Consider the following 22500-nt stretch of genomic DNA (forward strand, 5'->3'; position numbering starts at 1 on the left):
TACATTTAAAGACATTATATTTACATTTTTTATTAACGATTAACGTGTTAATTCCTATAATTGTAAAATATATCAAGGGACACGCCTCTTTGTCTGAAAAATTCCTGCTGAAATGACATTAAATGCTGCCAGAGAGCTAGATATACAGATCACATTAGGGGTTAATGGCACACAAATCCATGCCATTTCTCCTTTTGATAACTGTTGTAGACCTTCACTGGAAAGTACGATCTTAGTGGGCCATCTCACAAAATTCGGTTTCAAAGATGATCGTCTCTGTTGGTTGGTCAGAGTCGAGAAAGCCACCCAGTTATTTATTATTATTTTTATCATTATCATCATAATATTTTAGTATATGAAACCTACAACACTTACGGGCTGCCTTGGGCAAGAGCCCGTGCTGGCGCGAAGCCTACTTAATCTAAACCAGTCACGATCAGCCGACACCTTCTACTATCACCCCCCAGGTGCCTACGCACGTGATTTACCCTGTGTCATTATCCACTATCTATTACTGTGCTTCCATTATTATTATTAATATCATCATCATTATTATTCCAGTAGATGAAAACTATTCACATGGAACAAGCACGCCAAAGGGGCCATTGAAATGAAATTCAAGCTTCCAAAGAATACTTTGTTTCAACCCCTTCCGCAGACCCCACACAGCAGCTGTAACTGATCTTGATACAGCCTCAGTGATTTTTCTTCGCCCTTGGGGAGACGCGAATCCGAGACATTTGAGTGGGTTTCCACGACACTAACCGCTATACCAGCGGACCATTGATTACATTTATGCATACACAGCATTATAAGTCAGTTATGCAGTGAAGGGGATGGATGGCAGTGTGATGATATAATTCATTATTAATAAATAAAAGTTCAGTTGCGAATTGCTATTGGACAAATAGAATAGTAGATAAATCGTTTCAGGGATAATGAAAATTTTTTTTTTTATGTAATTACAGTCATTCTAAAAAGACACTTTGAACATCAGTTATATTACAATATAATTTGCGGCAACTATAAATATTGTCTATTAAAGATTTGTTGTAAATTGCTGGATGGTGATTGATATTTCGTTTCTAGGCTAACCGCATGTGGTTGATGAAGTTTACGTATCAATTTTTTGACAGTTATTTCATGATACCTTGTGATTGCTTTCACATTCGGTGCCAGCAGGTGTCAAAGTCAGCTCATTTATTATAGTAGATTATCATTATTTTGTTATAGCGTAGTCTTCTCTTGGAGAGGGTGACTTCAGAATTCGTTAGTCCTCTTAGAGGGTGACTTCAGAATGTGTTAATCTTCTGGGAGGGTGACTTCAGAATGTGTTAGTCTTCTGCTGGGAGGGTAACTTCAGAATGTGTTAGTCCTCTGGGAGAGTGACTTCAGAATGTGTTAGTCTTCTGCTGCTTAGGGTGACTTCAGAATGTGTTAGTCTTCTGGGAGAGTGACTTCAGAATGTGTGAGTCTTCTGGGAGGGTGACTTCAGAATGTGTTAGTCTTCTGAGAGGGTGACTTCAGAATATGTTAGTCCTCTGAGAGGGTGACTTCAGATTGTGTTAGTCTTCTGAGAGGGTGACTTCAGAATGTGTTAGTCTTCTGGGAGGGTAACTTCAGATTTTGTTAGTCCTCTGGGAGAGTGACTTCAGAATGTGTTAGTCTTCTGCTGGGAGGGTGACTTCAGATTGTGTTAGCCCTCTGAGAGGGTGACTTAAGAATGTGTTAGCCCTCTGAGAGGGTGGTTTCAGAATGTGTTAGTCTTCTGGGAGGGTGACTTCAGAAGTCTTCTGGTGAGGTTATCGGGATGCAGATAAGACGTTGTCCGGATGCGGTCGTCATATCATACTACCCCGTTGTATGGCTATTCCTCTCCAGCTCTTAATAACAGTGATGGTAATGATCTTAACAAATTAATTATCATTAAATTTTTACTCTGGGAACAAGAGCAGTTGTTCACAGTCAAACGCCCACTCAAGGCCCGATGATGACGAAGTGTTTTAGCATTTTAGAAATCTGATGGGGGATTGGAAAAGTGCTGTATGTTACTTTATTTTAGAGTTTGTTTTGAAAGTAATGGCATTTGTGGGTTTCGAGTTGTGAGGGGGTGGGGGTGGGAGGGGTGGTGGGTGGGAGGGATTGAGTGGTAGGTTTTTTTTAGGTGTGTAGGTGGACTTCCGTTCTACTTACTAGAACTATTTTTTTTTTTTTTTTTTTTTTTTTTTTTTTTTTTTTTTTTTTTTTGTCGGTATTTACTCGCTTCGTGAAAGTTTGTTACAGTTGGACTTGATATTCCGTTTCCATCCTGCTCAGGTATGCAGCTTTGTTTGTGCGTTGATTAATTAATTTTATGGTTATTAGATTAGTTATTGTGTTAGGTATTATTTCTTTATGAATTAGTTACTTGTTTACGATTTATTCGTTATTTATATATTTTGTCATTTATCAAGCCTGTTGCTTTATTATCCCCCTTCCCATTCGGAATTGTCCTTACTTCCCATCACTTTACCCCCTTTATTCCCTCCTCTTCCTTTCTTGAGTCTTGCTGTCCAACCGCTCTGAATTATCAGTTACATTATCTGGATCTCTTTTTCCTTGCTGTTCAGCCACTTCAACTCTAAACACTTGCCTGTGTTGAGCGCTGAATGGCCGAAAGTGCCCACTCGGTGCTTGGCTGGACAACGAAAATTTTCTAGAAGCAATTTATTATTATTATTATTATTATTATTATTATTATTATTATTATTATTATTATTATTATTATTATTATTATTATTATTAACGTTAATTTTCTAAAGGTTCCTCCCTATTTTTCTAATTCCAGTTTAAGCAACAATGAGAAAGCAATAATTAGAAAAATAAAGAAGAACCTTTGTAAAAATTAACGCAGCTGAGACAGCAATTACTTTTAATAAAACATGTTTAAAAGAGGGTTTACTTCCAGCATATTATTATTATTATATTATTATTATTATTATTATTATTATTATTTATTATTATTATTATTATTATTATTATTATTATTATTATTAGGGAAAAACTCTCTTATCACGAGAGTATATATAATGTTCTAAAGGGTCCACAATAATACAAAGTGTAAAAAGTCCGTGTATAATTTTGAAGACTTTACAGAAAGCTTTCGAACCCTTCCCTGAAGATGAACCCAGGGAAGGGTTCGAAAGCTTTCTGTAAAGTCTTCAAAATTATACACGGACTTTTTCCACTTTGTATTATTGTGGACCCTTTAGAAAATTATTATTATTATTATTATTATTATTATTATTATTATTATTATATTATTATTATTATTTATTATTGATTATTATTATTATTATTACTAAGAAATTCACGATCTCGCGAAGAACACTCTGTGTCATAGAAATCCAAAGTTATACATTAGAGTATATGTAAAAAAAAAAAAAAAAAAAAACATAGACTTTCGCCTCATTACTGTTGACATTTACATTTTAACGTCAACACAGATGTGTTCGAAAGTATATATATATATTTTTTTACATAGAAATATACTCTTATATATAATTGTGGATTTTTATGACCCACATTATTGTTACTATTATCATTTTTCATTTCTCCCCTCCCGGAAAAGTATGTTTCACTAGGAAGAGAAAAAATGATGTCCGACTGCGCAATCCCAAATCATTAAATTTTTATCGGTAGAACATTACAGATAAGAAGTGGTGTGTTCGGAACGCTGTAACACACTGACAGACTTATTACCGGAAGAATTGGATATAATGATTGCTTTTATGTCCGAAGCCCATTTGGTCGTCGTTGTGGCTATATCAGTCTCTGATTGATTTTTAATGTTAACATTTTTGATTCGTTTCCCAAGTTTGATCTCTGTAGCAGTTAGTGTAGTGTGGTATTTAAGTTTGTGTTTGTGTGTGTGTTTGTCTGCGTATACGTCTTTGTGTGTGAGTGAGTGTATCGGTGGATGTGAATTTGAATTAATTTCTTCCTAAAGATCTTTGTTTCAAGAGTTCTGATTTTTGGTTGTATATTTATATACTTGGTGTGTTTGTATGTATACGTCTTTGTGTGTGTGTGTGTGTGTGTGTGAGTGTATTGGTGTATGTCAATTTGAATGAATTTCTTCCTAAAGATCTTAGCTTAAAGCGATCTGTTATTTGATTGCATGTTTATATACTTGCTTTGTGTTTGTGTGTTTGTATGTTTACTTCTTTGTGTGAGTGAGTGTATTGGTGTATGTTAATTTGAATGAATTTCTTCCTAAAGATCTTAGTTTCAAGCGCTCTGATATTGATTGTATATTTATATGCTTGCTTCGCGTCTATAGACATTACTGACTTCAGTCGATCGATAGGTAATGCATTTCAACACATCTTGAAGCATTGGCGTCAGTTTCTTAACAGATACTAGTTTATTAACCAGGCGTGTAGTATTAGCCTTCATTTTGAGTTCGATAGATGTATGGCCTCTCTCTCATCCACAGTATAAATTTTGCAGTCACGTTACTAAATGTATTATTGTTAGGCGACTTAGAATTTTGGACTAAGAATTAGCATTAGTGGGTTTTGGTAATAATATATATTATATATATATATATATATATATATATATATATATATATATATATAAATTATTTGCGTTTGCAGTGAATAAAATGAAGTGGTTTGCTGGTCTAGATTAGTGAGCCTTTTGTCACGACATATCTTCCACATCGTGTATATTTCACGAGGTGTCAGTAAAAATAGAACACATCATTTGTTGTATATTTCACGAGTTGTCGATACAAATAGAATACATCACTTTGTGTATATTTCACGAATTGTCGGTAAAAAATTAAATACATAATTTGTTGTATATTTCACGAGTTGTCGGCAAAAATAAAATACATAATTTGATGTATATTTTACGAGTTGTTGGTAAAAATAAAATGCATAATTTGTATATTTCACGGATTGTCGGCAAAAATAAAATACATAATTTGATGTATATTTTACGAGTTGTCAGTAAAAATAAAATACATAATTTGTTGTATATTTCACGAGTTGTCGGTAAAAAAAAATAAATCATTTGTTGTATATTTCATGAGTTGTCGGTAAAAATAAAATGCATTTTGTGTATATTTTTTACGAATTGTTGGTAAAAAATTTAATATATAATTTGTTGTATATTTCACGAGTTGTCGGTAAAAATAAAATGCTTCATTTTGTGTATATTTCACGAGTTGTTGGTGAAAATAAAATACATAATTTGGTGTATATTTCACAAGTTGTCAGTAAAAAATAAAATACATCATTTGTTGTATATTTCACGAGTTCCGTAAAAAAATATTGTCAGTATAAAATTTACATAAAAAACATTTGTTGATATTTCACGAAGTTGTCAGGTAAAAAATTTAAAATACCTCATTTGTTGTATATTTCACGAGTTGTCAGTAAAAAAATAAAATACATCATTTGTTGTATATTTCACGAGTTGTCGGTAAAAAATAAAATACATCATATGTTGTATATTTCACGAGTTGTCAGTAAAAATAAAATGCATCATTTGTTGTATATTTCACGAGTTGTCGGTAAAAATAAAAACATTTCATATTTGTAATTTCACGAGTTGTCAGTAAAAATTAAATGCATCATTTGTTGTATATTCCACGAGTTGTCGGTAAAAATGAAATGCATCATTTTGTGTATATTTCACGAATTGTCAGTAAAAAATGAAATATATAATTTGTTATATATTTCTTGAGTTGTCGGTAAAAATTTGATGTATATTTCATGAGTTGTCGGTAAAAATAAAATACATAATTTGTTGTATATTTAAAGAGTTTTCGGTAAAAATAAAATACATATTTTGTTGTATATTTCACGAATTGTTGGTCAAAATAAAATACATAATTTATTGTATATTTCACGAATTGTCGGTAAAAAAATTACTTGACTTGAACGTAAGAACTTTTAATGTATATGTAAGTGTATAAATATACATATATATCATATACCTACCTATTAAAAAAACAATACATCAGTTTGTGTATATTTCACGAATTGTTGGTAAAAATAAAATACATAATTTGTTGTATATTTCACGAATTGTCGGTAAAAAAATTACTTGATTTGAACTAAAGAACTTTTAATGTATATTTAAGTGTATAAATATACATATATATTCAATACCTACACTATAAAAACCACAATAATTCCCAAAAAAGTTTGTGATATTTTCACGGGGAACTGTTGGTAAAAATAAAAAAGAATAATTTGTTGTATATCACGAATTGTCGGTAAAAAAAAAATTAACTGATTTGAACCAAAGAACTTTAATGTATATTAAGTGTATAAAATACATATATTATCACTATTACATACCTATTAAAAACTGTTTATTTTGGGTATCTGATTTTCGATGTTGTGAAGCCATTTTGAGAAATAAATCAATCAATCAATTTCATCATTTTAAAATGAAATAACCTTACACTGTAGAGTCAGAGTTTGACAAGAGAAAAAGTTAAATAAATATATATATATATATATATATATATATATATATCTATATATATATATATATATATATACATAGAGATGGAGATATATATACGCATATATATTAACTTTTCACCCACTGCCTAATCCACCATCATATTTTTCAATACATTTATTCTATTGGGGAGGATTTTTTGAATGGGATTGTTGCATGTCAGAAGAGAGACGAGAGAGAGAGAGAAAGAAAAAAAACTGGCCCAAAAATTGAAGCGAACGGCGCCATTATCCAGCATGGAGTCAAAGACTGGTCATTACAAAGTCTGGTCGATTCAAAGACTGGTCATTTCACTTTTATGGTTCCACTAATCGGAAAACTGTTCTAAAAAGGGTTTTCTATGGACGGGACCAGATAGAAAACAGTGATATATTTTCGAAACTTCTCTTTATGTTACTATTTTACTATTTTGAAATTTTTTTTTTTTTTCCGAATTCGTTTGACTGAACTATGATGGCATAAAACTATAAAGCTTTTCGAATTAGATCTATATTTTTTTCTCTCTCCCTTTATTTATATATATATATATATATATATATATATATATATATATATATATATATATTGTAACAAGTCATAGCATAGCATTGACTCGTTTCAATGCTTAGCTGTATGCGTATATTATTACGCGTTTCGCGACTGCGTAATTCGCTGTAGAACAGTTCTGCACTGTCTCATTCCCGGTGAAGGATGTAGCAATATGGAATTTAATTTTGGGGATCAATCCCCTGCCTCCCCCGCTCCCCTCCCCATGTAAATCGTATTGATGTTAATAACAGCGTTGGATTGCCTCCGTTTTCTCTCTGGTTTACTAAAAAAAAAAATGAAGGTGAAAAATGATTCCCGATGAATAAAATGAAGTGTTTTGTTGGTGTAGATTAGTGGGCCTTTTGCCACGACATAGCTTTCACATCGTGTATATTTCACGAGTTGTCGGTAAAAATAAAGTACATTATTTGGTAAAAATAAGGTACATTATTTCATGTATATTTCACGAGTTGTCGGTAAAAATAAGGTACATTATTTGATGTATATTTCGAGTTGTCGGTAAATGAAATACATAATTTGATGTATATTTCAACAGGTTGTCGGTAAAAATAAAATACATAATTTGATGTATATTTCACAAGTTGTCGGTAAAAATTAAATACATAATTTGATGTATATTTCAACGAGTTTGGTCGTAAAAATTAAATACATAATTTGTATATTTACAGTTGTCGGTAAAAATAAAATACTAAATTTGATGTGATGTTCACGAATTGTTCGGTAAAAATAAAATCCAATAAATTGAATGAAAAAAATATTTCACGAGTTGTCGGTAAAAAAATACACAATTTCATATATATTTCACGAGTTGTTGGTAAAAATAGAATACATAATTTAATATATATTTCCCGAGTTGTTGGTAAAAATAGGATACATAGTTTGATGTATATTACACAAGTTGTCGGTAAAAAAAAAAATTATGTATATTTCACGAGTTGTCGGTAAAAAAATACACAATTTTTCCATATTATTTCATTTTTCAGGAGTTGTTTGGTAAAAATAGAATACTTTTAAATAATTTTATATTTCCTTTTCCCGAGTTTGTTGGTAAAAATAGGATACATAGTTTGATGTATATTACACAAGTTGTCGGTAAAAAAAAAAATTATGTATATTTCACGAGTGGTCGGTAAAATAAAATACATAAATGAGTGTATATTTCACGAGTTTTTGTTAAGAAAATACAATTTAGTGCAAAATTTCACGAGTTTTCGGTAAAATAAATACAAAATTTGATGTATATTTCACGAGTTGTCAGTAAGTAAAATACAATTTGGTGCATATTTCACAAGTTGTCATTATAAAAATTACAAAATTTGGCTTATAATTAACGAGTTGCCGTTAAAAAATAAATAATTTGGGGTATATTTCACTAGTTTTTGGTAAAAAAATAAATTTATATTTTGGTGTATATTTCACGATTTGTCGGTAAAAAACAATTTGGTGTATATTTCACGGGTTGTCATTGAGAAAATACATAATTTGGTGTATATTTCACGGGTTGTCACTTAAAATATAGATAATTTGGTGTATATTTCACGAGTTGTCACTTAAAATATAGATAATTTGGTGTATATTTCACGAGTTGTCACTTAAAATATAGATAATTTGGTGTATATTTTACTAGCTGTCGTTAAAAAAACACTTAAATTTCATTTTAATAACTTTCAATGGCCTTTCTTGACATCATGTGTTTTTCCTTACAAAGACAATACAAAAAATATGGACAATATAACATAGTACGTAACAAATTTAATAAAATTATGTTTTAGGTGATTTCTGATCACGATGTAGAAATCGCGAGAATTATGTACAATTATAACTAATTAACTGTAATTTCGTTTTTCATTATAGGTAAATAAAGCAAACTCGGACATTCAAAATACCATTTGTAACGAAAAACAAAAAATATGGACGAAAAAATGTTAAAAACAAAAAACATTTTGGCCATAATAAAAAGGAATAGTGTTTAAATGGTGTCGTATGCTGCGTTAAAAATATATAAGAAATCATCAAATTTACACTTTATGTGACGAAATTTATATTCCCTCACCCCTGAAAAAACAACTAATGTAAGTACGACCAATGCAGAATGGAAATGCAGTCCTGCCGTAATGAATAACACATGAACGATGACGTCTAGGCAAGGTCTCAGTGTTTGTCCTGACGCCAACGCCATCTCTTGGATGCATTGTGACGTCAGACGTAGTGTCATTATTGCCACACAAATAAAAAATAGACAATGGCATGTAATTCGAGTGTCGCATCCTCCCTTAAAGGGTCCTTTCCTGTTTTTCCTTGCAGTCCATCTTTGTCGTCGTTGTTGTTGTTGTTGTTGTTTTTGTTTATTCTGTTCATTTAGAGAAATTACGGAAGAATGAGAAGGGAGAAAAAAGTATGGTTGTCTGGAGACCCGGACAGGGGTGCGAATGTATAGGCCTACGGAGGCTGTAAGTCGTCAAGACAGAAGGAGAGAGAGAGAGAGAGAGTGTATGATGTCTCCATCTGTGCAGGATACGCAAAGGAAATCCTTCCGGGACGGAGCGAACAATAATAACACGAAGATTATGACAATGGACGCCGCGTCGACAACCAACACCATCAGTGTCTCTCTGAGGGCGTGACCCTGCGCGGAAGAGAACGGCCACTTCCTCCGGGAGGAGAGTTGTTTACGAAAGAGTGGGAGTAGGAATAAAGGAACCTCATTTTTTTTTTTTTCTTTTTTTTTTTTTTGCACCGGCATGGAAAGGCGCGACGTGGCACTCCGTAACGCGACGGACAGACAGACAGACAGACACCTCGGTTCATTAATTGAGGTCATCGCCGTCGCGGTGTCAGTAAACTCGCTTACACATGCACATACATATACACAAACACACATACACATACATATACACAAACACACATACACATACATATATATACAAACACACACATATGCATATACACAAACCCACATAGTACGCATGTAAATACATATACACATATACATAAAACACACAAACTCATGTACACATACATAAAACACACTTACACATATACATACATATACACAAACCCACATTTTACACATGTACATACATATGCATAAACCCACATACACATATACACAAACACACACACATACATATACACAAACATATACATATACACAAACCCAAAATCAAGTGGGATAACGCCACGGCGTTTTTATACATTTATACACAAACACATATACATACATGAAACACACAAACACACACATACATACACATACACAAACTCACATATACATGCACATACATGAATCCTCAGATGACCGTTGGCATTAATGTCAACAAACGCACATACATCGCTAGCACTGAGGTCATCGGTATGTCTCGATGCCCACAAACACATGTACACATAAACAAGAAATGTCTACACAAACACCACTCGTACTAAGATCATTGAAGCACAAAATGCCTGCACAAACACATCCGCGATTAAGGTCATACCTTTTCTAAAATCCACAAACTTAAACAATCACACATACGCAAGAAAGGCACGCACAAACAGCCAAATATGCACGAGAAAGACACGCACAAACAGCCAAATATTCACGAGAAAGGCACGCACAAACAGCCAAATATGCACGAGAAAGACACGCACAAACAGCCAAATATGCACGAGAAAGACACGCACAAACAGCCAAATATGGACGAGAAAGGCACGCACAAACAGACAATTATGCACGAGAAAGGCACGCACAAACAGCCAAATATGCACAAGAAAGGCACGCACAAACAGCCAAATATGCACAAGAAAGGCACGCACAAACAGCCAAATATGCACGAGAAAGGCAGGCACAAACAGCCAAATATGCACGATAAAGGCACGTACAAACAGCCAAATATGCACGATAAAAGGCATGCACCAAAACCAGCCAAATAGCACGAGAAAGGCCACGCAACAAAACAGCCAAAAATGGGGCCCCCCCCCCCCCACAAGAAAAAAAAAAAAAAAAAGGCACGCACAAACAGACAAATGTGCACGAGAAAGGCACGCACAAACAGCCAAATATGCACGAGGAAGGCACGCACAAACAGACAAATATGCACGAGAAAGACACGCACAAACAGCCAAATATGCACGAGAAAGGCACGCACAAACAGAACAAAATTAATGCACGAGAAAAGGCACGCCAAACAAAGCCCAAATATGCACAAGAAAAGGCACCAAAAAACAAAGCCAAATATGCACAGAAAAAGGCACGCACAAACAAGACCAAATATGAAAACGAGGAAAGGCACGCACAAAAACAGCCAAATATGCACGAGAAAAAGGGCACGCACAAACAGCCAAAATAAGGCACGAAAAGGAAAGGCATGCCACAAACAGACAAATGGGCACGAGGAATGCCGCCACAAACAAAGCCCAAATAGGCACGAGGAAAGGCACGCAAACAAACAAAGAACAAAATATGAAACGGAGAAAAGGCACGCCACAAACAGACAAATATGCACGAAGAAAGGCACGTAACAAACAAGACAAATATGAACGAAGAAAAGGCACGCACAAACAGCCAAAATTGCACGAGTAAAAGGCACGCCACAAAACAGCCAAATATGCACGATAAAGGCACCGCACAAACAGCCCAAATATGACGATAAAGGCCACGCACAAAAAACAGCAAATTAGCACAAAGCACACACAAAACAGACCAAATGTGCACGAGGAAAGGGCACGCAAAAACAGCCACCAAATATGCACGAGGAAGGCACGCACAAACAGACCAATTATGCACCGAGAAAGGACACGCACAAACAGCCAAAAATATGCACGAGAAACCGGCACGCAAAACACACAGACAAATTATGCCACGAGAAAGGCACGCACAAACAGCCAAATATGCACAAGAAAGGCACGCACAAACAGCCAAATATGCACAAGAAAGGCACGCACAAACAGACAAATATGAACGAGAAAGGCACGCACAAACAGCCAAATATGCACGAGAAAGGCACGCACAAACAGCCAAATATGCACGAGAAAGGCATGCACAAACAGACAAATGTGCACGAGAAAGGCACGCACAAACAGCCAAATATGCACGAGAAAGGCACGCACAAACAGACAAATATGAACGAGAAAGGCACGCACAAACAGCCAAATATGCACGAGAAAGGCACGCACAAACAGACAAATATGAACGAGAAAGGCACGCACAAACAGCCAAATATGCACGAGAAAGGCACGCACAAAACAGACAAATATGAACGAGAAAGGCACGAAAACGACACAACAGACTAAATATGAACGAGAAAGGCACGTAACACAAAGACAAATATGAACGGAGAAAGGCACGCACAAACAGACAAATATGAACGAGAAAGGCACGCACAAACAGCCAAATATGCACGAGAAAGGCACGCACAAACAGCCAAATATGCACGAGAAAGGCACGCACAAACATCCAAATATGAACGAGAAATGCACGCACAAACAGCCAAATATGGACGAGAAAGGCACGCACAAACAGCCAAATATGGATGAGAAAGGCACGCACAAACAGACAAATATGCACGAGAAGGGCACGCACAAACAGACAAATATGAACGAGAAAGGCACGCACAAACAGACAAATATGAACGAGAAAGGCACGCACAAACAGACAAATATGCACGAGAAGGGCACGCACAAACAGACAAACATGCACGAGAAAGGCACGCACAAACAGCCAAATATGCACGAGAAAGGCATTTCAAAAACAAAAAAACAAAATGTTCCAATATAACAAGAGCAGCGAGAGCAGAGTAACAATAACTTTAATGTCAATATTGGATAAAGAAACTTTAAAATTAAAAAATATTAGATTCTTTATTTATATTGAATAAATATTAAATATGGCAAAGCAATGGAACTCTGATGGCTGAAGTGGAATCCTCAATCACTAGTGACTGCCTGTGGTAGAACCCACTCAACTCTTGCCTGTTTTTGAAAACTATGGATTCTGCAAACCACGAAAAAATTTCCATTAAAAACCTAACTTAACATTTATCTAAAGTCCCTTAATAAGCAATAATGAATGGTATACAATATATCAATATCAAATGCAAATATGCCAATATCACATTACATATAACTGAATTAGGTACCTAAATAAATTTGCCAAGACCAGGAAGATGACTGAAGCCGATGATACTAGGCTACCTTCCAGCAAGCACAAGTAACCTAGCCTAGTAACAAATTAAAAAAATTAGGCTCACTAATATTCTAAGTTATGCAATGTTAAATTAAATATGAAAAAACACTCAGGAAAATAAAATCTTATACGATATATCGATTTAAGCAAATCTTAACACCCACTAGGCTATCCTATGCACAAAACAAAGATTTGGAATTAAGCTAGAAATAGCCCTAGTAATTTTATAATTAGCATACAATCCATAGAAAATTTATAATTAGGGCTGAAGACTTGGATAATTAATATTCATTTCAAATATTATAACCCCCTAACCAAAGTTGAACCATATGCCACAAAATCATAGGAAACTTACTGGGTTGGTAGGCCATATCCTTAAAATCCCAAAGCAAATCGAAGAGCAGCAGAATATCCCATTGTTGAGAAGTATGTATTCTGAAATCTTGATATTGCACTCTTCATGGTAGCACTCGTGGTTGGCAATTGCAGGAGAGGTGGCCTTAAATTAAAGTGCTACTCCATCTTCATAGCACTTCTTCACTAGAAGAAAACATTATCCAATATGGCTGATCTGCCTCCTCACTCTTCTCTCATTACCAGTAGGTGAAAATATTTTCCCAAGGATGATGGAATCAGGAACTGCAAATATTAAAATACAGCCAGCAGAGCCATCTATGGACTGAACATATTATCCTTGAAACTCCCAGTATTTCTTTTTGATTTTGCTTTGTATGGCAAAAGGGGGGTTTCAAGGATAAAACAAATATGAACCTAGATATATATATACACACAATTTTATAAATTTTCTACAGAATTAGAATATAAAATAATTCTTCAACACTCCAAAGGGGGATTCGAATTTAGTCAAATTCGAATGGTAAAGCTAATGTTACAAAATTGAGTAACATTCTAACGGAAAAAAATCAAAATTACCAACACCTAAACATATACTGCATACTAATTTCTCAACATATCTCTAGTTCGTGCCTCACTAATGACAGCAGCCTTTCTCCTTTTTCTTTGATGTGTACTACTGTCCTCTTTAATATCTGCCTTTTCATCAGTGTCATTAGTCACAGGGCTTAAGAGAGGTATTACTGAAGTAACATGCCGTCTTACAGTTTCACGAGAAGCTCCCTTAAACACAGCTATGTCAGTTACTTCATCCAAGTCATTTAATTTTACTTTTTTAACAATACCCATTGGGTAATTTGAAGGTTTCATGTGCGTTTCTTTTAACAGAACAATATCACCTACTTGAATTCTTTTATGTGTCACTGGTTTATATCTACTCCTTTCGTCTGTAGCTTGTGACACTAAGTGTGCTATAAATTCTGAATTATAAATGTTAATAAGTCGAGACCTCACATTTCTAAGTTTTTGATACTTGTCTAAAACTTTGCTAACATGATCATCTGCTGTCCAGTTCAGATCTTCATCTGGATTGCCCTGCAAGTCAGGAATAATGTTAATAGACAGCAATTCATGTCCATGAATTAATATTTCTGGTGTAATTGCATCAGGCACTTCCTCTGTGATACTGTCTCTCAACCCTTCTTTGAAGGCAATAGGGCGCCTGTTAACCAATGGTACGGTTTGCTCTACAAAAAAACTCAAAATCACGGAAGTCTAACACATTATTTCTTAATGCTCCATGGATTAAACGCTTACTCATTTTAACACAAGTCTCAACAAGTCCTCCTAATTTATTACATCCCTTTGGATACTGCTGAAACTTAATTGACTTTACACCATTCTCTTCAAAATATGCCTGACTCTCAGGATCACCCAGGAAATTAGTGACCACATTAGCTCCAGCTATCAACTGAGATCCAAGATCTGACAATACTAGTTGAGGGATTCCATACTGATATGAATGCAGTTGAAAAGCTCTTAAAAATTCTTTTGTAGTGAGATCTAAACAAATTTTTAAATTAATTGCCCTAGACCAGAGACAAGTCAAACATAGAATCCAAACTTTGCTCTTTTTACCATTAAGCTTAACGTTATACGGTCCAAAATGATCAATAAAAATATACCTGAATGGTATAGAGGGAGGGTCAATCCTAAAATCGCGATAGGCACTTTGATTGACCTTAACCGTTCTCTCTTTGAATCTCTTACAAATGACACATTCTTTAAGGACCTTTTTTACTACTGAAAAGTAATGTGGAATCCAAAACTTTTTTCTCATCTCTGACAAAAGAGAATAAACACCAGCATGTGAGAAATTCTCATGAAAATCTTTTATTACTAACCGAGTTAACTTACTGTGTTTGTGAAGTAAAATAGGAAAGTTGACAAAAGTATCTTTTCTCCATTTAGGCATTTTACTTCTAATTCTCAGGATTCCATGGTCCATCCATGTATACGTTAAGTTGAGCAATAATATTAGGAATATCCTTTACTCTCTTATTTCTGCTTTCTAAATACTGGAAAACTTCACCATACCAGATTCTCTGATCATTCCTTATGATATGCCTAGTAGCTTCCAAATGAAAGGAGGATGCATCACCAAAGTTAAAAGAAACTGAGTTTGCTCTTCTTTTGAGCAAAGCAATGAATTTAAGAACATACTTGTGAATTCTAATAAGCTTAGAGAAACTGGAACACTTGTCCAGGAGGACTAAATGTTCAGGGTTTGATTCTGCTAAGACTTGTGATTCACTTAATTTAGATGCAGAAATTGAGAAGGAATTTCCATTCAATGGATTAAATTTTGGATTAGGTACAACTATATCAAATGTGTCAGCTTTACTGCTCAGTTCATCCCTATCAGATCTTAAAAATTCTGGGCCAGTGAAATAATTAGTTTTTAAAAGCTGTTTGTACGACATAGGCCTAGTTATGCAATCTGCAGGGTTCAAGATACCACTGACAAAACAAAATCTAACTGGGTTATTTTCACAAGTCCTTTGAATGTGATCCAAACGATTCATGATAAAGACACTCCTTTTATTCATTTTATCTAATTTGTTCACATAAGAATTAATCCAGCTCAGTGAAACAATGCTATCTGTATACAGTACTGATTCTACAATTCTAATAGGTTTAGGGCACTGAGGACCTGCCAAATCCTTACTCAAATCCACTAAAGTTTCTGTTCCCAAAACTATCCCTTGGAATTCTAGAGATGGAATACTTTTGCTTTCTAACTGCTTGTTAACCAAGCGATTCTTTGCTAGAACAAAACTGACTTGCTTAGTTTCTATGCACTGAATAAAAATTGTTGTCCCATAGATTATTTTACTGCTGTCAGTAAATGCAATTAAACGATATGACCCATTCTCTCCCGACAAATCTAGGTACCTCAATTGGAGGAGTCATGTTAACTTGTTTGGCTATGTTACGCCATTCTCGTTGTTGCTCATGGACAATTCTGTATCCCATCCTAGAGAAGTGTTTAATTGCAGTTCATGCATAAATAAACGAGCTCTGTTTAACATAGGTCCATTGAAATTATATGGATCGAATTTGAAGCAATGCTTTTCAATATCAGTCTCTTAGTGTTTGCTTTAGAGTCTAGCTCAAGTTTAGGAGAAGAAATACAATCTGTTATTCTGTTCCACCTCAAACCAAATAATTTTACTACATCAGGAGTGACTTCATCCAAATTCTTATCTAATTTTTCTTGGAGCATAACATCATTGGTAACGAATTGTTTGTAATTCAAATTTATATGGATTAAAAATGTTATTAAAGTTATCAAAACCCCAGTGTAAGCTTCAGAATCATTTGCAGTGAACGCACCATTATCCATGTAAATCAAAGAGTAAATAAGTTTCTTCAATTCCTTTAAGTTGTCCAAATCACCTTCTGTGTCTAGCATCAATATTTTGTACAAACCAATCATCAATACTGTTGGGCTACACCTTAGTCCAAAACTTAGACGAAGATTCTTGTATGCTATAATGGTAAAATCTCCTTTACTTACATTTTTAAACCAAAAGAATAATAATTTACTTTGATCAGTTTCATTTAATGCTATCTGCTGGAAAGCTTTCTTTAAATCAAAGCACAATAAATGAGAATCAAACCTTGAAAGTAGCAAAGCAGTGGACAATTTCTGATTAATACAAGGACCAGCCCACATTGCCTGATTGTGGCTAATAGAGGGGGAGCCATTACTTTGTTTTTCACACAAATTAGAGAGAAAAACTATTCGGCATTTGGTAGTACTGCGGTCTAACTTGAATATTCCCATGTGCGGCAAAAAACTGTACTCTGGGTGTTCTTCACAAAACTTATCCAAATTATCAATTCTTTCAATTAAGTTTTGAGCTGCCTGAGTCTTTATGTTTTCATCCATTAATATCAAAAGTTCATCATTCTTTGATAATTTCTTTAGGTTAGATTTCAAAATTTGCTTTGCTAAATTTGTGTTCTTTCCTAGCAAATGAGAAACACGACCATTCCATAAAAGTGGCATTACTAACCTACCTTCTTCATCTCTGTGTGTGTTATTAAGTAAATACCTAACTAATTTCTTATTATGTTCAGTGCTCTCCCCGTCTAAGTCAGTGCAGTCTTTGTGCAAATAATATGAGCATTCTCGCTCTAAAATATGATCAGTAGCTTTTTGCAATTTAGGCTCACTGATCCTGCCATCCTGATCTAAAATACAGATTGTAGGATCCTCTGCACTTCCAATACATCTAACACTAGACTTGAAACATGAAGTCATAGGAAATTTAATATTATCAAGTGATTTACCCTGCTCATCTAAATTCTCTTCCAAGCCAAAAAGTAAATGAGTATCATTATGCAGGCTAGGGAGAAATTTCAAATCTACAATTAATTTCTCAATGTTTCCTATTAACATAATGCCAAATTTTGTTTCATAGTACACAGACTGACCACTATGACCAAAACTAACCATCTTTTCCATGAGACAATGAGCTGAATTTGCACCCAGGACAAACTGAATGTTTGATATGTCTTCTCTGGATTCATCAAGAAACTCATCTAAAAGCTTATAACCATAATTTCTAAAACTTTTAACAACTTTACCAAGGCTGGGTAAATTCAAATTTATATCAATACCTGGGACACAAATAGCTTCTAGATTATGCACTGTCTCCCCAATCTTAACAGAAATTAGAACTATCTTTGTACGATAGCATTTTGCTCCATTAAACCCATTGACAACTAGGTCAAAATTATCTTTAACAACTTTGAAACACTGACCTTCTAAAGCGCACTCAGAAATGAAATTAGCTTGGCTACCTGAATCCTTTAATCCTCTTATTTTACTAGGGCCCAAAGTACAAGAAAATGTGGGTAAAATTGAATCTATGCCCCCATTACTCTGAAAGGAACTACCTGGACAAACTACCCTACCCCATTCTGTGTACTATTTTGCGCATCTTTTGATTTACCTTTCTCGTTTTGCTTAGGGTTAGGAACTGCTTTTTTAGTATTACGTACCGAATCCCTGACCTCAGAACTTTTATGATTATCTGACAAGCAAAGAAAGGAGAAATGCCATCCTTGACAATGTTTACACTTTCTGGCAAATCTAAAATGGCATGAGCTATCCAAATGCTCGATTCTTGCACATTTAGTGCAACCATTCAATATACTTAACCTAGCAATCTTTTCCTTAGCAGTTGTAAAATTAGGGCAATTATGGATTGGATGATCACCATTAACCTTATCACTACAAAGTGTGCAAGAAGTAAAAGGATTGGAGCTTTTAACATTAACCTCTGCTGCTAAGTTTGAACTTTTACTCATTACTTGTTTATCTTGATGCCTTTCAGCAGAAGGCTGTTTACTTTTACTTAATTTACCAAGTTTATTTGCATTCTGATACCGTTCATTAGCTTCAAAAAAGTTATCAACAATTTCATTTGTAGTGGGCTTTGAATTGTTAGTAATTTGTATCAGTTGATTTCTGAAAGTTTCATTCATTCCTCTTAGGAAAAAGTACTGCAAAACATCATCAATATCCATTTTCAAAGTCTTAACAGCTTCTTGTAATTTTCTAATATTACTAATATACTGAAAGGGTTCTGAATCATATCCTAACTTAAGCTCTTGAAGTTGTTTCATCACATTAAACTTTTGAGTTGGAACTGAGGCAAACGCTGTTTTTAAGAGTTCCTTTGCATGGGAATAACCTTGTTTGTCTGCTTCTAAAGAGTCTATCAAAAGTAAAGCCTTGCCAGAAACCTGCTGTTTAAGTAACAACAACATATCATAATCTGTGTAAGAAAATTTTCCAGTAGTTTCCTCAAACTGCTGTAAGAATAATTCCAAACTTTCATCATCAGAACTTTTAAATTTAGGCAAAGGTGCTACTGGACTTTTAAGAAGACTAAGAGGAGTTTCATTCCGATTTTCGCTTGTGCTTCTATTAACATTAACCTCTAAGAGCAGCAACATTTCAGAAATTTTATCTTTATATTCCTGACAAGAGCTAAATTCAATTTCCATTTCATCTTCATCTTCGCTCTCTGACCACTTCAAAGATATGACCTTACTATCAAGCCCTTTAAGTTCTTCCTTAAAATTCTTAAGTTTCTCAACAAGATTAAACTTCTGTGAGCTAGTATACTGAGAAAATTTGTGCCTTTCATTAAATTGTCTAGTGACTTGAGAGCGGATGTACTTCCGACTCATAACAAGAAGCTTAAGGTCTGTCATGATTATAGAAAATCGAAGTTAATTCTAAATGTCAATGCAGCCTAAAAAATCAAAGAAAATTTTGAAATAATTATAGTAGTCAGTACACTGATCAATAATAACAATAGTCCAAATAAAACCACCACTCCTACAATGCTACCCAAGTGCCACCAGTATTTGAGACAGCCTTCAGAGCCCCACGTTGGGCGCCATTTCAAAAACAAAAAAAAAAATGTTCCAATATAACAAGAGCAGCGAGAGCAGAGTAACAATAACTTTAATGTCAATATTGGATAAAGAAACTTTAAAATTAAAAAATATTAGATTCTTTATTTATATTGAATAAATATTAAATATGGCAAAGCAATGGAACTCTGATGGCTGAAGTGGAATCCTCAATCACTAGTGACTGCCTGTGGTAGAACCCACTCAACTCTTGCCTGTTTTTGAAAACTATGGATTCTGCAAACCACGAAAAAATTTCCATTAAAAATAAAAACCTAACTTAACATTTATCTAAAGTCCCTTAATAAGCAATAATGAATGGTATACAATATATCAATATCAAATGCAAATATGCCAATATCACATTACATATAACTGAATTAGGTACCTAAATAAATTTGCCAAGACCAGGAAGATGACTGAAGCCGATGATACTAGGCTACCTTCCAGCAAGCACAAGTAACCTAGCCTAGTAACAAATTAAAAAAATTAGGCTCACTAATATTCTAAGTTATGCAATGTTAAATTAAATATGAAAAAACACTCAGGAAAATAAAATCTTATACGATATATCGATTTAAGCAAATCTTAACACCCACTAGGCTATCCTATGCACAAAACAAAGATTTGGAATTAAGCTAGAAATAGCCCTAGTAATTTTATAATTAGCATACAATCCATAGAAAATTTATAATTAGGGCTGAAGACTTGGATAATTAATATTCATTTCAAATATTATAACCCCCTAACCAAAGTTGAACCATATGCCACAAAATCATAGGAAACTTACTGGGTTGGTAGGCCATATCCTTAAAATCCCAAAGCAAATCGAAGAGCAGCAGAATATCCCATTGTTGAGAAGTATGTATTCTGAAATCTTGATATTGCACTCTTCATGGTAGCACTCGTGGTTGGCAATTGCAGGAGAGGTGGCCTTAAATTAAAGTGCTACTCCATCTTCATAGCACTTCTTCACTAGAAGAAAACATTATCCAATATGGCTGATCTGCCTCCTCACTCTTCTCTCATTACCAGTAGGTGAAAATATTTTCCCAAGGATGATGGAATCAGGAACTGCAAATATTAAAATACAGCCAGCAGAGCCATCTATGGACTGAACATATTATCCTTGAAACTCCCAGTATTTCTTTTTTGGTTTTTTGATTTGATTTGTATGGCAAAAGGGGGGTTTCAAGGATAAAACAAATATGAACCTAGATATATATATACACACAATTTTATAAATTTTCTACAGAATTAGAATATAAAATAATTCTTCAACAAGGCACGCACAAACAGACAAATATGCACGAGAAAGGCACGCACAAACAGACAAATATGCACGAGAAAGGCACGTACAAACAGCCAAATATGCACGAGAAAGGCACGCACAAACAGACATATGCCGCGAAAAGGCACGTACAAACAGCCAAATATGCACGAGAAAGGCACGCACAAACAGACAAATATGCACGAGAAAGGCACGCACAAACAGACAAATATGCACGAGAAAGGCACTCCCAAACGCAGACAATTGCCGAGAGAGGCAAACGCACAACAACAAATATGCAACTGAGAAAGGACGCACAACAGACCAAATACGCACGATAAAGGCACGCCCAAACAGACCAATATCACGAGAAAGGCCGCACAAACGACAAATATCACGAGAAAGCACGCCAACAGACAAATATGCACGAGAAAGGCACGCACAAACAGACAAATATGCACGAGAAAGGCACGCACAAACAGACAAATATGCACGAGAAAGGCACGCACAAACAGACAAATATGCACGAGGAAAGGCCCGCCGACAAACAGAAACATATGCACGCAGAAGCACGGCACACAAAGACAAATATGCACGAGGAAGGCACGCACAAACAGACAAATATGCACGAGGAAGGCACGCACAAACAGACAAATATGCGCGAGAAAGGCACATACAAACAGCCAAATATATACAAGAAAAGCGCCCAAAAACCATCGCTAACAACGATATCAGCTACACATACAAATACTCTTCAGCTGCGCTAGCATTGAGGTTATTGCCACGTTCACAAACACACATACACACACATAAATATACTCACTTGAATGATGGTTAAAAGGGTTAGGTGGATGTTCGGGAAAGGGAGTGATGTAGGCCATGTGGCAGACTTAATTGTATTTTTTTTTTTTTTTTTTTTTTTTTTACATTAAACCTCAACTTTCTCTCATTGTTGCAACATGAGATTTAAGTTATAGTGACTTAATTTTTTTGTATTGTTGGAAAAGTTGTTTTTATGGTTGGAGAAATATTTGATCATATTGTTAGAGAAGTCTTTAGCACTCCTGACAATATTCATTAGTGATCAAGTGCCCCGGGGGGGGGGGGGGGGGGGGGGGTGGGGGTAGGGTTGGGAGGGGGG

The 22500-nt window shown here is 34.7% G+C and overlaps 1 protein-coding gene and 1 long non-coding RNA gene across 2 annotated transcripts in view; both read right to left on the reverse strand.

Annotated features, from left to right (window-relative positions):
• Positions 1–22500, reverse strand: part of LOC135209256 (homeobox protein prospero-like) — a gene marked incomplete in the record, with an annotated part of 1606906 nt that overhangs the window by 166324 nt on the left and 1418082 nt on the right.
• On the reverse strand, positions 12817–14072 carry LOC135209257 (uncharacterized). The gene is made up of 3 exons (XR_010313332.1): positions 13593–14072; positions 13191–13271; positions 12817–13045 (listed from the first exon to the last, which is right to left on the reverse strand). It is a non-coding gene; the product is annotated as an uncharacterized LOC135209257 (long non-coding RNA).

This window comes from Macrobrachium nipponense, chromosome 37 (assembly GCF_015104395.2).
Source record: "Macrobrachium nipponense isolate FS-2020 chromosome 37, ASM1510439v2, whole genome shotgun sequence".
Classification (NCBI taxonomy): domain Eukaryota; kingdom Metazoa; phylum Arthropoda; class Malacostraca; order Decapoda; family Palaemonidae; genus Macrobrachium; species Macrobrachium nipponense.